This window comes from Camelus ferus, chromosome 17 (assembly GCF_009834535.1).
Source record: "Camelus ferus isolate YT-003-E chromosome 17, BCGSAC_Cfer_1.0, whole genome shotgun sequence".
Lineage (NCBI taxonomy): Eukaryota > Metazoa > Chordata > Mammalia > Artiodactyla > Camelidae > Camelus > Camelus ferus.
The window spans coordinates 46,247,648-46,262,133 of record NC_045712.1 but is presented as its reverse complement, the minus strand read 5'-3'; the positions used below and the strand labels follow the sequence as shown (position 1 = coordinate 46,262,133).

The 14,486-nt window shown below is 44.6% G+C and overlaps 1 long non-coding RNA gene across 1 annotated transcript; it reads left to right on the top strand.

Moving 5' to 3' along the window:
* The first annotated feature begins 630 nt into the window (after window positions 1-630).
* On the top strand, window positions 631-6,432 carry LOC116657285. Its single transcript, XR_004312414.1, has 3 exons — window positions 631-2,314; window positions 4,458-4,667; window positions 5,482-6,432. It is a non-coding gene; the product is annotated as an uncharacterized LOC116657285 (long non-coding RNA).
* The last annotated feature ends 8,054 nt before the right edge of the window (window positions 6,433-14,486 follow it).

Below are 14,486 nucleotides of genomic sequence, written 5' to 3'. Positions count from 1 at the left end.
TGCTCACACCTTCACTTATGAACAGATGCAATTGTTAGGTTTATAGTCAGTTACCTCTATCTAGTACTTCTCTGTTACCTTGGAGGGTTTCCCCACTCCAAGGCTCTAACTAGATAGCCCTTAGAAAATTTATTCTAGAGAAAAAAGAAATTATAGTTCTATTTAGGCCCCTATCGATATTACAAGCTGGGAGCCCTCACCTGGCCAATTAATAATACCTGCTCTGAGCTGGGCCATAAATATGAATTTTCTTGTAAGATCACCCAGGCTCAATCAAGGCAACAAGCAAAATTTCAGCCAAAGAATATAACCTCCCTCAGTTATGGACTTATATGGTTAACAGCAGGGTATGGACATTTAAGCTTAAAGGCGCTGATGTTGGGAAAAATTAAACTATATTAAGGAAGACCAGCCTCATAACACTAGGAAATTTGGCTGGGTGCCCTGTGAACGATGCCTGTGCAACATCTTCCTTAAAGATAAGGATCAGTACAGAGCAGACTCAGTCAGGTGACCTGGGGATACACTGAGCCGCACCTAATGGGAAGTTCTCGGCTTAAATTCTTGCTTATGACCTTACTAATACTGCTAACGATATTATTTGTATCTTGCCTCTTTTACAAAATTGTTGTTTCTTGCATTGCCAAATGTGTGACTGAGCCTCTGATAAAATAATGACTAGGCAACTTGAAACAGTAGGCCAGACATATACTTCTGTATGAAACCCGTGATTGTAATAGTATGACTCTAGATATGGGAAGAAGCAACATGAGGAATATTCTCCTGGATCATAACAGGCTAGTAAGACAGGGGGGTCCAGAGACTTGTTGCTGCTGTTAATAAGGCCTAGTCTCATAATAGCACAGCGAGTGGTCTATCAGTGAAATCCTCGCCTGACCTAGGAATGAGCATTCCTAGCACCATGGGACAAAATGGCCATGCCAAACCATGGTCAAATTTATGATCATGAGGGCACCCACCATCTGCCTCTGCAAAGACTGGCTCATGTTGGCATTTGCCATCTACCTCTGCTTGGATTAAGTCATGAGCTGCTGCAACCGCTGACCTCCAACACACTCTGAAAGCAGTTCAGGATGGAGATCAGGAATGAGGCTCTCTGTGCTCTGGGAAAACTGGCTGAACAGGCCTTCAGATAGTTAGATATTTTCAGGAGAAAATTTTATGAGCTCAAATTCTTGCATCTCCTCATATCTAGAAAAGCACTAAAAATCATTAATGGTGGCATCTGCTTTGGCCTCTAAGGAGAGAAATGCATTTGAAAATCAAAATGGAATAACTGTAGTTCAGACAGCCAAGGTAAAACTAGGTTACCATTGAAGATGGGACTTCAGGCAAGTTTCTGTATTGCTGAGGACTGGAGTTTTCTGAGCGGTATTAAATTGGGGACGTCACCAGCCATCCTCAAAGCAGCATCTGCTGGCAACTTGTAGCGGCAACCTCATGGGTTTGAGTTCTCCTCCTGTAGTTACTGAGCTTCTGCCTGTCGTACTTTCATACCAGATGAATCCTGGAACATCACAACTGCCCTGCAGGACATGAAGCTACAAACACAAAATGTAAGGGACTCAGACGCTTATGCTCGAGAAGTTACATCTCAAGTCAATACCTGGTTTTCTGGCCTCTTTTCATGGGTGCCCCAAGGTCTCAGACCCATCCTTGTGGGGCTCCTCCATTTTCTGTTATCACTTCTGTTAACAAACGTTAGTACATATATAATATTTAGACTAACGGTTTTCTGTTGTCTAATGTGCGGAAAATGAACGATAGCTCTTTCTGAACCCCCAGCCACATGACAAGATCAGGTTCATTCATTCCATTTCAAGGGCCACCAAACAACACACCCATTCAGCAGGAAGCAGCCAGATGAACACGATGTCCGTCTCCCTATTTCCATAGAAACGGAATGAGAGAAACTGACAGTGGGGATTTTGAAGGAGAAATAATAAAATGGCCGCACTTAGGCTAAGAGGTTCTTGGCTTTATGCTTGCTGTTTGCTCTTAGAACAGTCAGCAAATGACTGATCAGTTACTCCTCACAGCCCCAGGCCCATTTAAAGCTGTTGATTTTACTGTTTCTACTTTATTCTGGTGATCAGAGTTATAATCATGCTTGGCTTCTGAGTTGTTCTCTAGGAAAAAGGTCACCGGACTGTAACTTTACAAAATAGCCTGAATTACCAAGAAGACCACACCTGGGGCACTTACAAGAAGAGGTGGAAAGGGCGACAGCCACTGGCCTCTGCAGAACTGGTCACCTGGAGGCACCATGACGCCACTTGGAGTCTTATGAAAAGTGAATAATTCTGTTGATTGTTACTGATGCCTCATTGTTTAAGCTATGTTTATATAATCATCAAGCCCCAACCCCAAGACGGGCTCCCAGTTTTGAAAGCCCTAGCCTGCTGTGAGTCTCTTTTGCCTGGCAAAGCAATTAAGCTGCCTCTTTTCTTCTAAGCTCCAAGACCTGGTCTCTGAGTTATTTGAGTAGTCAGGGATGGGGGCCAATATTTCGGTAAGACCTCTACTTGAAATTTGCAGGGAAGGGCACCTGATTTTGGCAAACTCAGCCTACCTCTGAATGAATGGATGGCTCCAGGGTTAACTCACTTGTGTCTTCCTCTCAAAATTAATTTGCAGTGTAAGATAACCTACAGTCTTTGGCCACAGAACGTTCCACCCCCCTTTGCAGGCAGTCTCAGTGGTTTGGGCTTCTCCTAGATGCTGGAAAACAACTGTGAGTTACTGAGGAAGCAGATTACACTAATGTCTATTGCAAAAGTCAATTTTCATAGCAGCTGTTAGGGTGATTATGATAAGAGTAGGCTGATAATCGGGTTTATGCTAACAGATCGATCTGTAAAAGAATGGCAGAGATGATTGGGAAAGAGCCTGCATGAGGGTGCAGAGGTGAACCTCTGTGTACCCAGCCCCGTCATTGGGAAGCAGAGACAAGGAAGAGGGAGGGAACGGCTGTACCCTTGGCTTCCCACCTGGGCAGGTTCCAGACGACAGCATTCAGCCTGCAGTCAGAACAGACAAGCACGTTTAAAGGCAGTCTCAGCCCCCACAGCCTGACAACTTTGTGAGCTCTCAGATTTCCCACATGGTCTTCCTAGAAGTGAAATGGGGGAAAGGGGATTGGCTAACAGGGAGGCTAAGCCTCCCTGACTCCTGGCTCCCCCGTGGGGCTGACTCAGCAGCACTAAACAAAAATGCGAGCGGGACTTGTGTGGGCATCTACCAGGTGCGGGCAGAGGAGGTCTAAGAATAAATGTGATTATTCAACGTTTAAAAAAAAAAAACTAATACAACATTGTAAATCAACTATACTTCAATTAAAAAAAAAGTATCATATACAACTGAAAAATTGTGCTCTACACTGGAATTTGACACAACATTGTAAAATGACTATAACTCAATTAAAAGAAGCTTGAAAAAAAAGTAAAACACAAAAAGCAGCCCAGAATCTCAGTTCTACTGTTTGTCCTGAACCCACTTTCCTGTGGTTTCTTATTTTTTAGTTACAGTGCGGAATATTTTTGCATCACAAAAATGGGGTCAGCCTGTGAGAAAACACCGTTTGCTCTAAAAATAACTGACACTCAGCAAAATCTCCTGGGTGTAATGTACCCCACTGTGCCTTTTCCTTCTCCCCAGCCCCAGTGGCTTTCCCACCTTTAGACTCCGAGTTCTCCCTACCTTTCCTTATCAAAACAAACAAAAGATCAGAGATCACTATTTTCACCTTAAGTGAAATTCACGTACACCAATGTAGTAATGCTTTTTAGTTTCTAGGCTTCTGTCATCAGAAGACACTTTCTGCAAAACAAGTGGCTCCATTTCCTGTTAAACTAATATTGCTTCCATGCCAGGCAGATGGGAAAGGAATGAAGATGGGGGAACTGAAGGAGAGACATGAGAAGTCTTCCTTGTTCTGAACTGTCAACGCCCAAGACTGGCCCCAGCACTAAGCCAGCCCACCACCCATCCATGCATTCAGCAAACCAGTCACTCACCAGCCAGGAAATCTACATGATCTCCTGTGCTGCTCACAAGAATTAACTGGGGTGGGTTCTATGACTGTCCCCACTTTACAGATGTGGAAATTGAGGCACAGAGAGAGTTCAGTTAACACAGATGTACAGCTAATAAATGGAGGAACAGGGACATGCATGTAGGGGGTCTGACCCCACACCTTCTCCCCAACCACTGTGCATGGCAGCATCTATTGGGTTTCCCTTTCCTTTCCCTTCTCTTCAACTGCAGCCAAAATCAATGTTCCAAAAGGCAAATTTGGCCATGCCTCTCCCCAGGCTTAAAAAACACTTCAGCGGTTTCCCTGTGCCCTTGGCCAAGCCCAGACTTGTTGGTTTGACCAGATCCTGCTACCTCTCCCCTCCCCTGGAACATTCTCCTGCTTCTACTCTGTCCTCCAGACACACAGACCCCGCTCAGGTTCCTCAGATGAGCCTCACTAGGTCTGCCCTCCCAGACCTCCCACATCACCCTTCCCTCCTCTGCATCTCTCCGGTCCTGCGCATCCTCCAGAAGGCCTTTGTGGAGGAAGGAGCACACTGAAGACATCTTCCTTCTTCGTCCCCTGAGAACCCCAGACACCCCAGCCAGAGCAGTCACCACACCTGATTGTAAGTATTTCCTTAATACCTGTTTTCCAGACAAACTGCAAGTACCATGGGTGCAAGGATGGTCTCTGTCCTTGATCCACTGTATTTCCCAGACTCAGCTCCGGGCCAGGAACACAGTAGGAACACAACAGATACTTGTTACATAAGGGAAATCGTAAAGGAGTGATGGGATGAAGAAATGCTTTTTAAGATTAGAGTTACTTATCTATCACAATCAGTACCTGAGGGGAAGTCTTTTGGAGGGAAAACCCTGAGGTTCCCACAGCCTAAAACCCTTTAATGAATGCATCCTCCCTTTAGCTGTCAAGTTTTGCCTCCAGGACAACAGAGGGTGCAGGTGTTGTACGTGTTGCTGGATTTATCAACCTAGGGCACAAGTTAGCCTACTTAGGGAGCAGGTAGGCAGCTAGTTTGGGGGTTTTTTGAGGGGAAAAAAAAATCAATGACTTCTGGACGGAAGAGGCAAGAGAAAGTGGAGGAAGAGAAGGATGGAGAATCAATAGTGTGCGAACCTACTACGTGCCTGGCTGGGTACGGACTTGGAGAGGCCAAGGGAAGAGCTGGGGGAAGAAAGGGCAAGGAGCAGGAGTGACACTGGAGAGGACCTACAGCGTAAGGGGAGCCAGGGCAGAAATCTGGGTCGTGCCCCAGGGCAGCAGCTTTGGGCAGGAAAGAGCTCTCTGCAGGAGGCCCCTTTTGTCTCTTCCCTTAAACCAGGCACCCCCATGCCCTACTCCTCTCTGGCCCTAGATGCCGCCTTCCAGATCTTTTGATCACACGATACCCTGCCTAATCTGTTGGTTTCTTTCTGTAGATCAAAGAAGTAGAAATGGAGATTAAGTAATTAACAGATGACCAGATCTCCCTAGCTTCTCCTTCAGAACAAACTGAGCAAGACAGCGTCTAAAGAAAGATCAGAAGTCCACAAGCCTGACAGCCTATCTCAACGATTAAATGAGATTGCTTCCCTTTCTCCCTTTAAAAACTCTCCTGACTGAGCAGAGCAGAATCTTCGGTGATGGTTTTGGGGGGCACTGCGTCCACCATCTCCCCCTATGGCCAGCGTTCTGATTAAGAGCAACCCTCCTTCCAACCTACTGTGTCTCCCTCGGGGACTGACTTTTGAGCGGCGAGCAGCCGGACCTGAGTTAGGTAACACCGATACTGCGAATCAGAAACGGAGAAGGAGGTGATGAGATAAAGACCGAGGGACACTGGGCGTGCTGGGCGTCAGGATTCTAGACCAGCCTGACACCACCCTGCTGTGTGGCCCTGTCAGACCTCTTGGTCTCCCTGGGTCTCGGGCTCCCCATTTGCAAAATGAAAGATTTTCTTAGAGCAGGCAGATAGCTAGATATGAGCAGAGAAAGGCGGACACAGAGCAAATGGCAGGAATTGGGCAGAAAGGAGGGGCACAAGCCAAATGCAGGAAACATACATAAGCACCAGGGGTCCCTGGGCAGAGAAAGAAAAGCAGGAATCTTTGGGTTGATAAGGGGCCACAACTTTGGCCTGGAGACCAACAAAGAAAGGTGAGAAAAGGCAGGAATTTCCAATGTCCGAATGTAACATTTTGCTCATTATGCCCTCATTTCAATAAAATTAGCCTTGCAGGTCAGAGGTACCTATCATACACCGACGCCACGACGCTTCTGATCCAGACTAAATAAGGACAAAAATCCCTCCTCCCTTTGGGAAGGTGGAGTTGGGAAGATAATCAGGAATTACGACCCCAAGCCCTTCCCTCCTCAATGAATATTCTGCCCATTCATTTTACACCCGATGTAACTAACTTGCCCAAGAAACTCAGGGCAGCCACTCACCTGAGCTGCCTGCTCTCCCCTGAGAGTGTACTATCCATCCTTTAATAAATCCTAACTTTACTTATTTTAACCTCTAAGTCGTTTCTGAATTCTTTCTGGGGTGGGACAAAAACCTGGAACACTGGTTGGATCCACTGGCAACAGTTTCACAAAAATGATGCTTACCAAGAGTTCAGAACTTTGTAAATGCTGGTTGTTCAAAGGCAACACTTTTTTCAAAAGATCAAAATGAAAGACAAACTTAGATGAATTGAACACTTTCTTGGTCATGATCTCTGCCAAGCAGTGAACAGTGGGTAAGTAGTTAACTCTCTTACCAGGCTCTCTAACCTAATCTAAGGTATGTTTTTATCTGGTTCTAATTGTCCTGTAGGATCTCAATTGTGTCTTCAATTGCAATAGTGGATGTTTGTATAATAATACACATTGTCTTCAGGATTTAGAAAGTTCTTTTAGGCGGGTCCACACAAAAACTGAGCACAGATATGAGATCTTGTCCCAGGACACAGAACCGAAAAGGGGAGAGAGAAAGGCTGGGTGAGGCCTTCCTGCAGGAACCTGGGTTAGTGCTCACGTGGCCACAGCCACGTGTCACCACGTACTGACATCCAGTACTTCCTTTCTAGCAAAAGTCTTGTGCGTGTATTATGAACTTCCAGACAGGACAGGAGCATTTGTCAATTCTCAATCCTCAATCTCCTGTTTTTATTCCCCAGCATGTCGTGCAAATATTTAAAATTGAAAAATGAAGACCATCTGTTCAATGTTTACCAGCAGGCGAGAAGCAGGCGAGATAATCTTTTCAAATAAAGTCCTCCTTTTTCTGGTACTTTTTACCTTGAGCATGCAAATCCTGGAACTAGACATGTATTGTGGATAACCTCAGTTCACAGCAGCTTATGTGCTAAAAATATTTATATGTTCTCTGGTCTTGATGAGCACAATAGCGATCTTAAAAATCCTGGCAGTGTGATGTAATAAAACTTGAATTGTAGCCTTGAACATTTCTAGTTTTCATCCCATCTCTTGGTTGCTGAATCAACATGGGTTTGTTTCAAGAGCAGACTAGCAGAACACTTTGCTCCCTCTGGAGGAAGTGAGGAGGGACACTCATCAGAAGTATCTCACGAGAAGAGGTGGCCGCTGACTGTTTTTAGCACCGAGGGACTAGTTCCCCATTTAATCCTGCTTTGAGCGGGAAGCTGACAAGTCCAAATTCAGGGGTCTCAGCTCCACAGCTCAGGAATCCTGGGCCTTTAACATCAGAGAGTGACCAGCCTCAGGGTAAACAGACCAACAACAGAGGTCAAGAGTGGGGTCTTCAGTCAGATTAACCAGGGTTCCTACAGACTCATTATGTGCTACTAGAAAGACATGGGCAAGTCACCTGAGTTCTCATCACCCTGTCCCCTCCTCCATAAAGATCATTAACACAGCTGTGAAATAAAATTCCTATTTTATGGCAAGACAAGAAAAATTTAAACATAAAATATTTTTCTCTACCCTCTGACCTCTGTGCATTATGTACCTGTATGATACACAAACCTCCCCCACCGGCAGGAACACCTGTGCAACTGCAAAGAGCAACATTCTCCCAGCATCAACAAGACAACTCCTTAAGAGATAATAGTCCTTCTTGATCTTATGAGGGCTCACATGATCCACCAGGATGACCCTTAGATCTGAATTCAGTAAACCTTATTTGATGCGCAGCCCTGTGCCTCAAAGAACTTAGAAAACTGTGCCTTGATTTTTGAATGGGCTGAACAGTTCTCAGAGCTTTCCAAGATGCTCTTCTTGGGTTATAATCCTCAAATTTGGCTCGAATAAAATTTTCCATTTCTTTCTTATGAATGAATTTATGACGAATTTTTCGTTGACACAGCGTATCCCTTGGCACTGCTTTGAAGATCACACTCCTAGAGGATAAAGAACAAGAGATGTGTCTTGTTCACAGTTGTGTATTTGGCACCGAGCACTCTGCTTAACACCAAATAGATGTTCATGAAAAACTGTTCAATGAATGGTGAACGTAAAATGCTTAACACAGAGCCTACATCTTGGTGAATAATAACAGAAAATGTGTTGACTGAATGGTTCACATGAGTATGGGACTGGCTGAACACCTAGCCACCGGGGGTTGATGTGTATAAGGGCTCACTTGAGGTAAGAACTCTAAATGTCAGGTTAGCTGATTGGCAGCAAATGTGTTCTCTTCCCAGTAAAGCAGCCGACCTGGGAAAGCAAGGTGAGTGAAAATGTGCAAAAATGAGCCTATTCTCTTAGATTCAGTGTAAATATGAGAATGCAAATGGTCTGCCCCCTAACTCCCCCTACACAGCTTGGGCACTAAGGACGGAAACCACCAGCCCCCAACATGCTTCAGGGAGTCTGTGTTGATTTAACTTAAGTATTCTACCCCCCTCATTAGCATGACTTTACTATTCCAGAAGACTGCCCAGACAAAATGCGAAACTGTTGAGAACACGAAATTCCTGAAAGACCCAGCAACTCTTCAATGGAAATCATCAACAGATACTTTGCATGCTAAGATTCTTTGAATTCCTCACCCATCCTGGAGAGTTGCATGTAATCCTTGTCCGGTCCTCTTCAAAGTCACAAACCGAAAGCCCCGTTCCCTTTCCACCTTGCCGTCCACTTGAAGCCACAGCCAAGCCCCGGCCAGGTAGCCTATGGCCAGCAACAGACCCTGCCTTGTCTTTTCAGTCAGTCCTGCTGGTACTGTTGGGGTGGTTGCATTGACAGATGAGTCATCGACTGTCAACACTACAAAAGCAGCCTTAAGGTGCCTGGTCCACCAGGGCTGGGACCCTCTAGCAGGACCCTAATAAACAGTCATCTAGGCTCAGCTCTGATCCCCACCCCCTTCTGAGGGGCTTATTCTGTCTCTGCCCAGCTCTCTCCCTGTGACTTCCCACAAATCTGATACTGCCTCTGGAAATTCACCCCAAGACTGGTTCCTCCTCCAGGAATCAGCTGACAAGGAAATCATCAGCCCAGTGTCCTTATCAGCTCTCTCTGAAGGCAGCTGCCCACAGAGCAGGATCTAAAATATCAGAGGCTTTCTCAGAAATCTCTTATTTTCTCTTTCAAGCATTTTGAATTCCCACCATGACCATCACCCTTTGGGACAAGAGATTCTGTATCTTATGAAACCAGGAAAAAGATGATATAATTGTTCCCTCCCTTGTGTTAAGGTCTGGTTACCCCTCTTCCAATGTAAGTGCTTTTATTTTTGGCAGCCGGGGGGTGGGGGTTAATTAGGTTTATTTATTTACTTTTAGAGGAGGTACTGTGGATTGAACCCCGGACCTCATGCATGCTAAGCATGTGCTCTACCACTCGAGCTGTACCCTCCCCACCATAAGTGCTTTTTGAAAGGGGAATATATATAAAGCCTGCTACCCTCTTTACAAACTCCTTACCCTAGATGAACCAAACAGGCACTTGAATCCCAGTTGGTTTGAAAATATTTTATTGTTGTTCTTTCGTTATAGAAATAATACATATTCATTATAGAAAATTTAGAAGACATAACTAAAGTTTTAAAAGGTCACCTGTTCTCTCCACCTCTGATTCTCAGTCTTTTTATGTGTATCATTCATTTGTGTTTCTGCTGGTACAAATTCTCTTTTCATGCCCTGTGTTCATTTTTTTACTAGAATATTCAGTCTTCTCTCTACTAAGTTATAAGAGTTCTTTATATATTAGGATATTCATCATTGTTCTGTTCCACATTTTATACAATTTCCTGAAGGTTAACAGGCAATGGAGCTGAAGGATCTGGACCCGATGGTAACAGAGGAAGGTACAGCTCGGGAACGGTCCACAGAGGTGGATCCTGGGGAGTGTCGGGGAACTAAGACCTGGGGAAAAGTAGGGAGAGAAAACATGGAGAAGGAAAACCCAAGACAAAGACTCAAGTCAGAGAAGGGCAACAAAAAGAGACCATATGCAGTGCAAGAGGGTATCTAAGGTGATAAGCCTGTCCAAAAGGATGGCGTGGAGTTCCTTTTGATTCGCCTAAATGGTGAGCAACTTTTCAACTTCCTCACTACTGCCTGGCGGGGAGAGGGGTAACCCTAAGACTAGATAAAGCAGCGAAGTCTGTTAAGTTCCTCTTCCAAACAGGCACATTTAGGCTCTCTGTGGCCCTCACACACTGTCAGAGGCTTCCTCCTCTATTCCAGACCCCTTAATGCTAATGCAGGAACGTCCCACCTGGAAGACCTCCAAGCTTCCTGTAAGCTCACAGGTTGGTGGAACTGCTTGGTACCTGTTTTCTGTTTGTCTTTTGTTTGGGGGGAGGAGGTAATTTGGTTTATTTATTTATTTATTTATTTATTTATTTATTTATTTATTTTAATGGAGGTACTGGGGACTGAACCCAGGACCTCGTGCATGTTAAGCACATGCTCTACCCCTGAGCTATACCCTTCCCCTTGGTCCCTGTTTTAAAAAACAAAACGAATCAACAAGAAAATCTTGCTAAGTTTCAATTATCTTCAGACAGTCTGGTCTCCTGAATCCCGCCCTGGGCGCCTCCTGGATCTATTTATATCTCACTTTTCAGGATCATCGATGTAACAGTTGGAAGGAAAGTGACCACTTACAAAGAAGAGTTTACAATCCCTCCCTCTCCAACCCACGCACCAGCCAGAGACCTAAGCTCAAAAGACTGTCCTGTTTTACTCACTTCCTTCTTGCTCTATACCTAGCCCTTCTGGTTTCTGCTCTTGTAAGTAGATAAGGTAGGTGGTCCCTGGAGAAGGAGAACCAGGAATGGCTTTCTTGACATAAGAGAAGCCATTTTTGGCCAAAGCCATTTTGCGATCTAAGCCTGGCCGTAATGCTTGCCCTTGAACGGGTCTCAGCAATCCAAGACCTTAAGAGAACAAATGACTGTTATCAGGCAAGAAAAGTGACAACAGCAAAGATAATAAATCAGTTGTGATAAACTGGAAGTTTGAGATTTGCAGATACTAACTACTATATATAAAATGGATAAACAACAAGTTTCTATTGTATGGCACAGGGAACCATATTCAATATCCTGTACTAATCTACAATGAGAAAGGATATGAAAAAGAATATACGTATGTGTATGTACGACTGAAACATGATACTGTACACCAGATATTGACACAACATTGTAAACTGACTGTACTTCAATTTAAAAAAAAAAAATCAGTTGTCAAATCCTACTTTTGTTTCAGTGGTAAACATTAACCTGAAACACTTTCCTGGACTATTTTGCAGCATTTAAATCCCCCTTGGGACTCAACAACCAGATCAACTGTTGATCTCACCTAAGGGGTGAGAATGTTGAACTTTAAGTCTGACCCCTGTGGCTTCAATCAACTAAGCTTGGGCTCTGCGAACCTTTGCCCCAATTCTATGCTGAATTCTCCCCTCCTCAAGCCCCTTGATGAACATGCATGTTCCCTTAGTTTAAAATTTCCCAAATTTAGCTGCTGGGGGAGACACTGCCTTGGGAAAGAACCCCCAGCCCCACCCCACTCCCTGCCCCATGTTCTCCTTACTTGCTGCAAGTAATAAATCCTTCCTTCTCCTGATCTTTGGCTTGGTTCTGTCTTTTGGCTCCACACCCACCAAAAGGTAAACCCAGTTTTCGGGTAACACTCTGAGACCCACAGAGCTCAGACTGAACGGCACAGCTCCCCCTTCCCAGGCAAGAAAGTGCCATCAGCTTTCTCTTCCATTGGCAGTTAGTGGTCTTCCTTTCTCACATCCCATCCTTAAGTTTAAGTGATCATCTGGTTAACATAATTAATACCAAGGCATGAATAATGGTAGGCTTTCGTTTTCTTAGGTTTGTATTTATTTATTTTTATTAATGAGGGTATTGGGGACTGAACCCAGGACCTCATGCATGCTAAGCATGTGCTCCACCACAGAGCTATACCCTTCCCCTTCTTTTTCTCAGGAGTATTGGCATGGCAAAGGTTTTACCAACACATATTTTTCTGTAAATATACAACTGGTAGATCTGGATTTTTTTGGTGGGGAGGGCAGGCAAGGGGACAAGAAGGAAGGGAAACTCCTTATCTGTAGAATGAGCGAGTCCCTCCCCCAACCTACTGTCCCCCCTTCCCTGCAAATTACAGGTCAGTTCCCTGCCCGGGGTCACCTCTACACCACCCCCCTTGCAGCAGTGGTTATCCACACATACATTGTGATTACAAACCAGAGCAGAGATGTGGTTTTTCTCAGTTTTGTCTTCTCAGGGTCTCACATACACACGCTGAGGAAGTCATTATAAATATTTGTTAAATGAGTAAATGAACAAATGTGCTATGATATGTGTAAGAAAAAATGTTGCCAGCCATATCAGTAAACAAAGGATGCTGCAGCCATCAAGTTGTCACTGCTGCCCCATCCCAGACAGTGAGCGGAGGGAACTCAGGATGCGGACAAGCAGGCAGCCCAGCCTCTGCAGCCACCCCCATCCGTGCTCCTTAAGGGGACTCAGGATGGGAAAGAATAGGACACTGGCCCTAGACAGCTAGGTACACATCAAAGAGATGATGTCAGTGAGCTCAGACCTTTGCACCTTCCCACACATAGAAAAGTGCTAAATTCCTTAACTTGAGATAGCTGGTTTTCTTTTATTAAGTCATCTTTTTAGATAAACAAGTTTCTTCTGTATAGTACAGGAAACTATATTCAGTATCTTGTGGTAACCTATAATGAAAAAGAATATGAAAAGGAATACATGTATTTATATGTATGACTGAAACATGAATCCCTGTTTACTATCACAGGACAGCTGAATTACAAAACTCAAGAAGTAGCAGAAAATCTTATTAACAATAAGAGAAACACAATGTAAAAATAAAAGGAGAATATTTTCACCTATTGGACTGGTGAAATCCCAAAAGTTTGGGAACATACTTCCCAAGGCTGTGGGGAAGTCAGCACCATCACACACTCTGGGAAGAGTATAAACTGGCCTAAGCTCTGTGGAGGACAATTTGGCCATACTTCACAAAATTATGAACGCATATACTCTGAACCAGCAATGTCACTTATGGGGATTTATCCTGGAGATATATTCACATGTGAGAAAAATAACATCTGAATATTCTCACTGCAGCCCTTTTTGTAAAGGAAATATTAGGGGAAATGCAAATGTCCACCTGCTTTTAAAAAAGAATAAAGATGGTCTCTCTACTCAAATGGCATGCTTAATTAAATATTTTATTTTTATTTTTTGCAGGGGGAGGTAATTAGGTTTACTGATTTATTTGTTTTATTGATGGAGGTACTGGGGATTGGACCCAGGACCTTGTATATGCTAGGTATGCACTCTACCACTGAGCTATCCCCACCCCCCTAGTTTCTTAAAAAATTTTTTTCTTGAAGAAAAGCAAGGTGCAGAGCAGTGCATGTATATCAGGTGATCATCAGCATGGTTCACCAGCAGGTCTGGCTGAGTGCTGGGCACATGTACATAAGTCTGTACTTTCTGGCCCCCTTTAAATGGTCATGTCCACACGACATGCCTTGTTCAATGAATGGGAGCAGGAGGGACACGTTTCACCTCTGAGAAGAAGCCTTTAGGGACCCAGGAGCATCTGTCATATTCCCTGCCCCTTGTCATTGCAAGCAAGACACTCCAGATGGTAGACACTGCTGGTTTGCCACCCTGTGTGAGGAAAATGTGAAACCGCCTGGGATGGACATGGAGCGTGAGTGAGAAAGAAGCCCCTAATGTGCTTGGATTAACCTGTGCCGGGGCCCTAGCCCGGACCGAGACCCCCTGTCTCCACCACGGAGGCTCGTTTTCTGGTCGGGTTTGCACAGCCAATAACAAAATCGATGCTGTGACTGGGACAGCACAGGCTTTACTCAATGACCAAAGAATGGAGAAGTGGGAACCTAGGGTGCAAAACAACTTCTCAACCCAACTCGGGCAGAGACACCAAACGTATAGGAGGGTGGAGGTACAGGG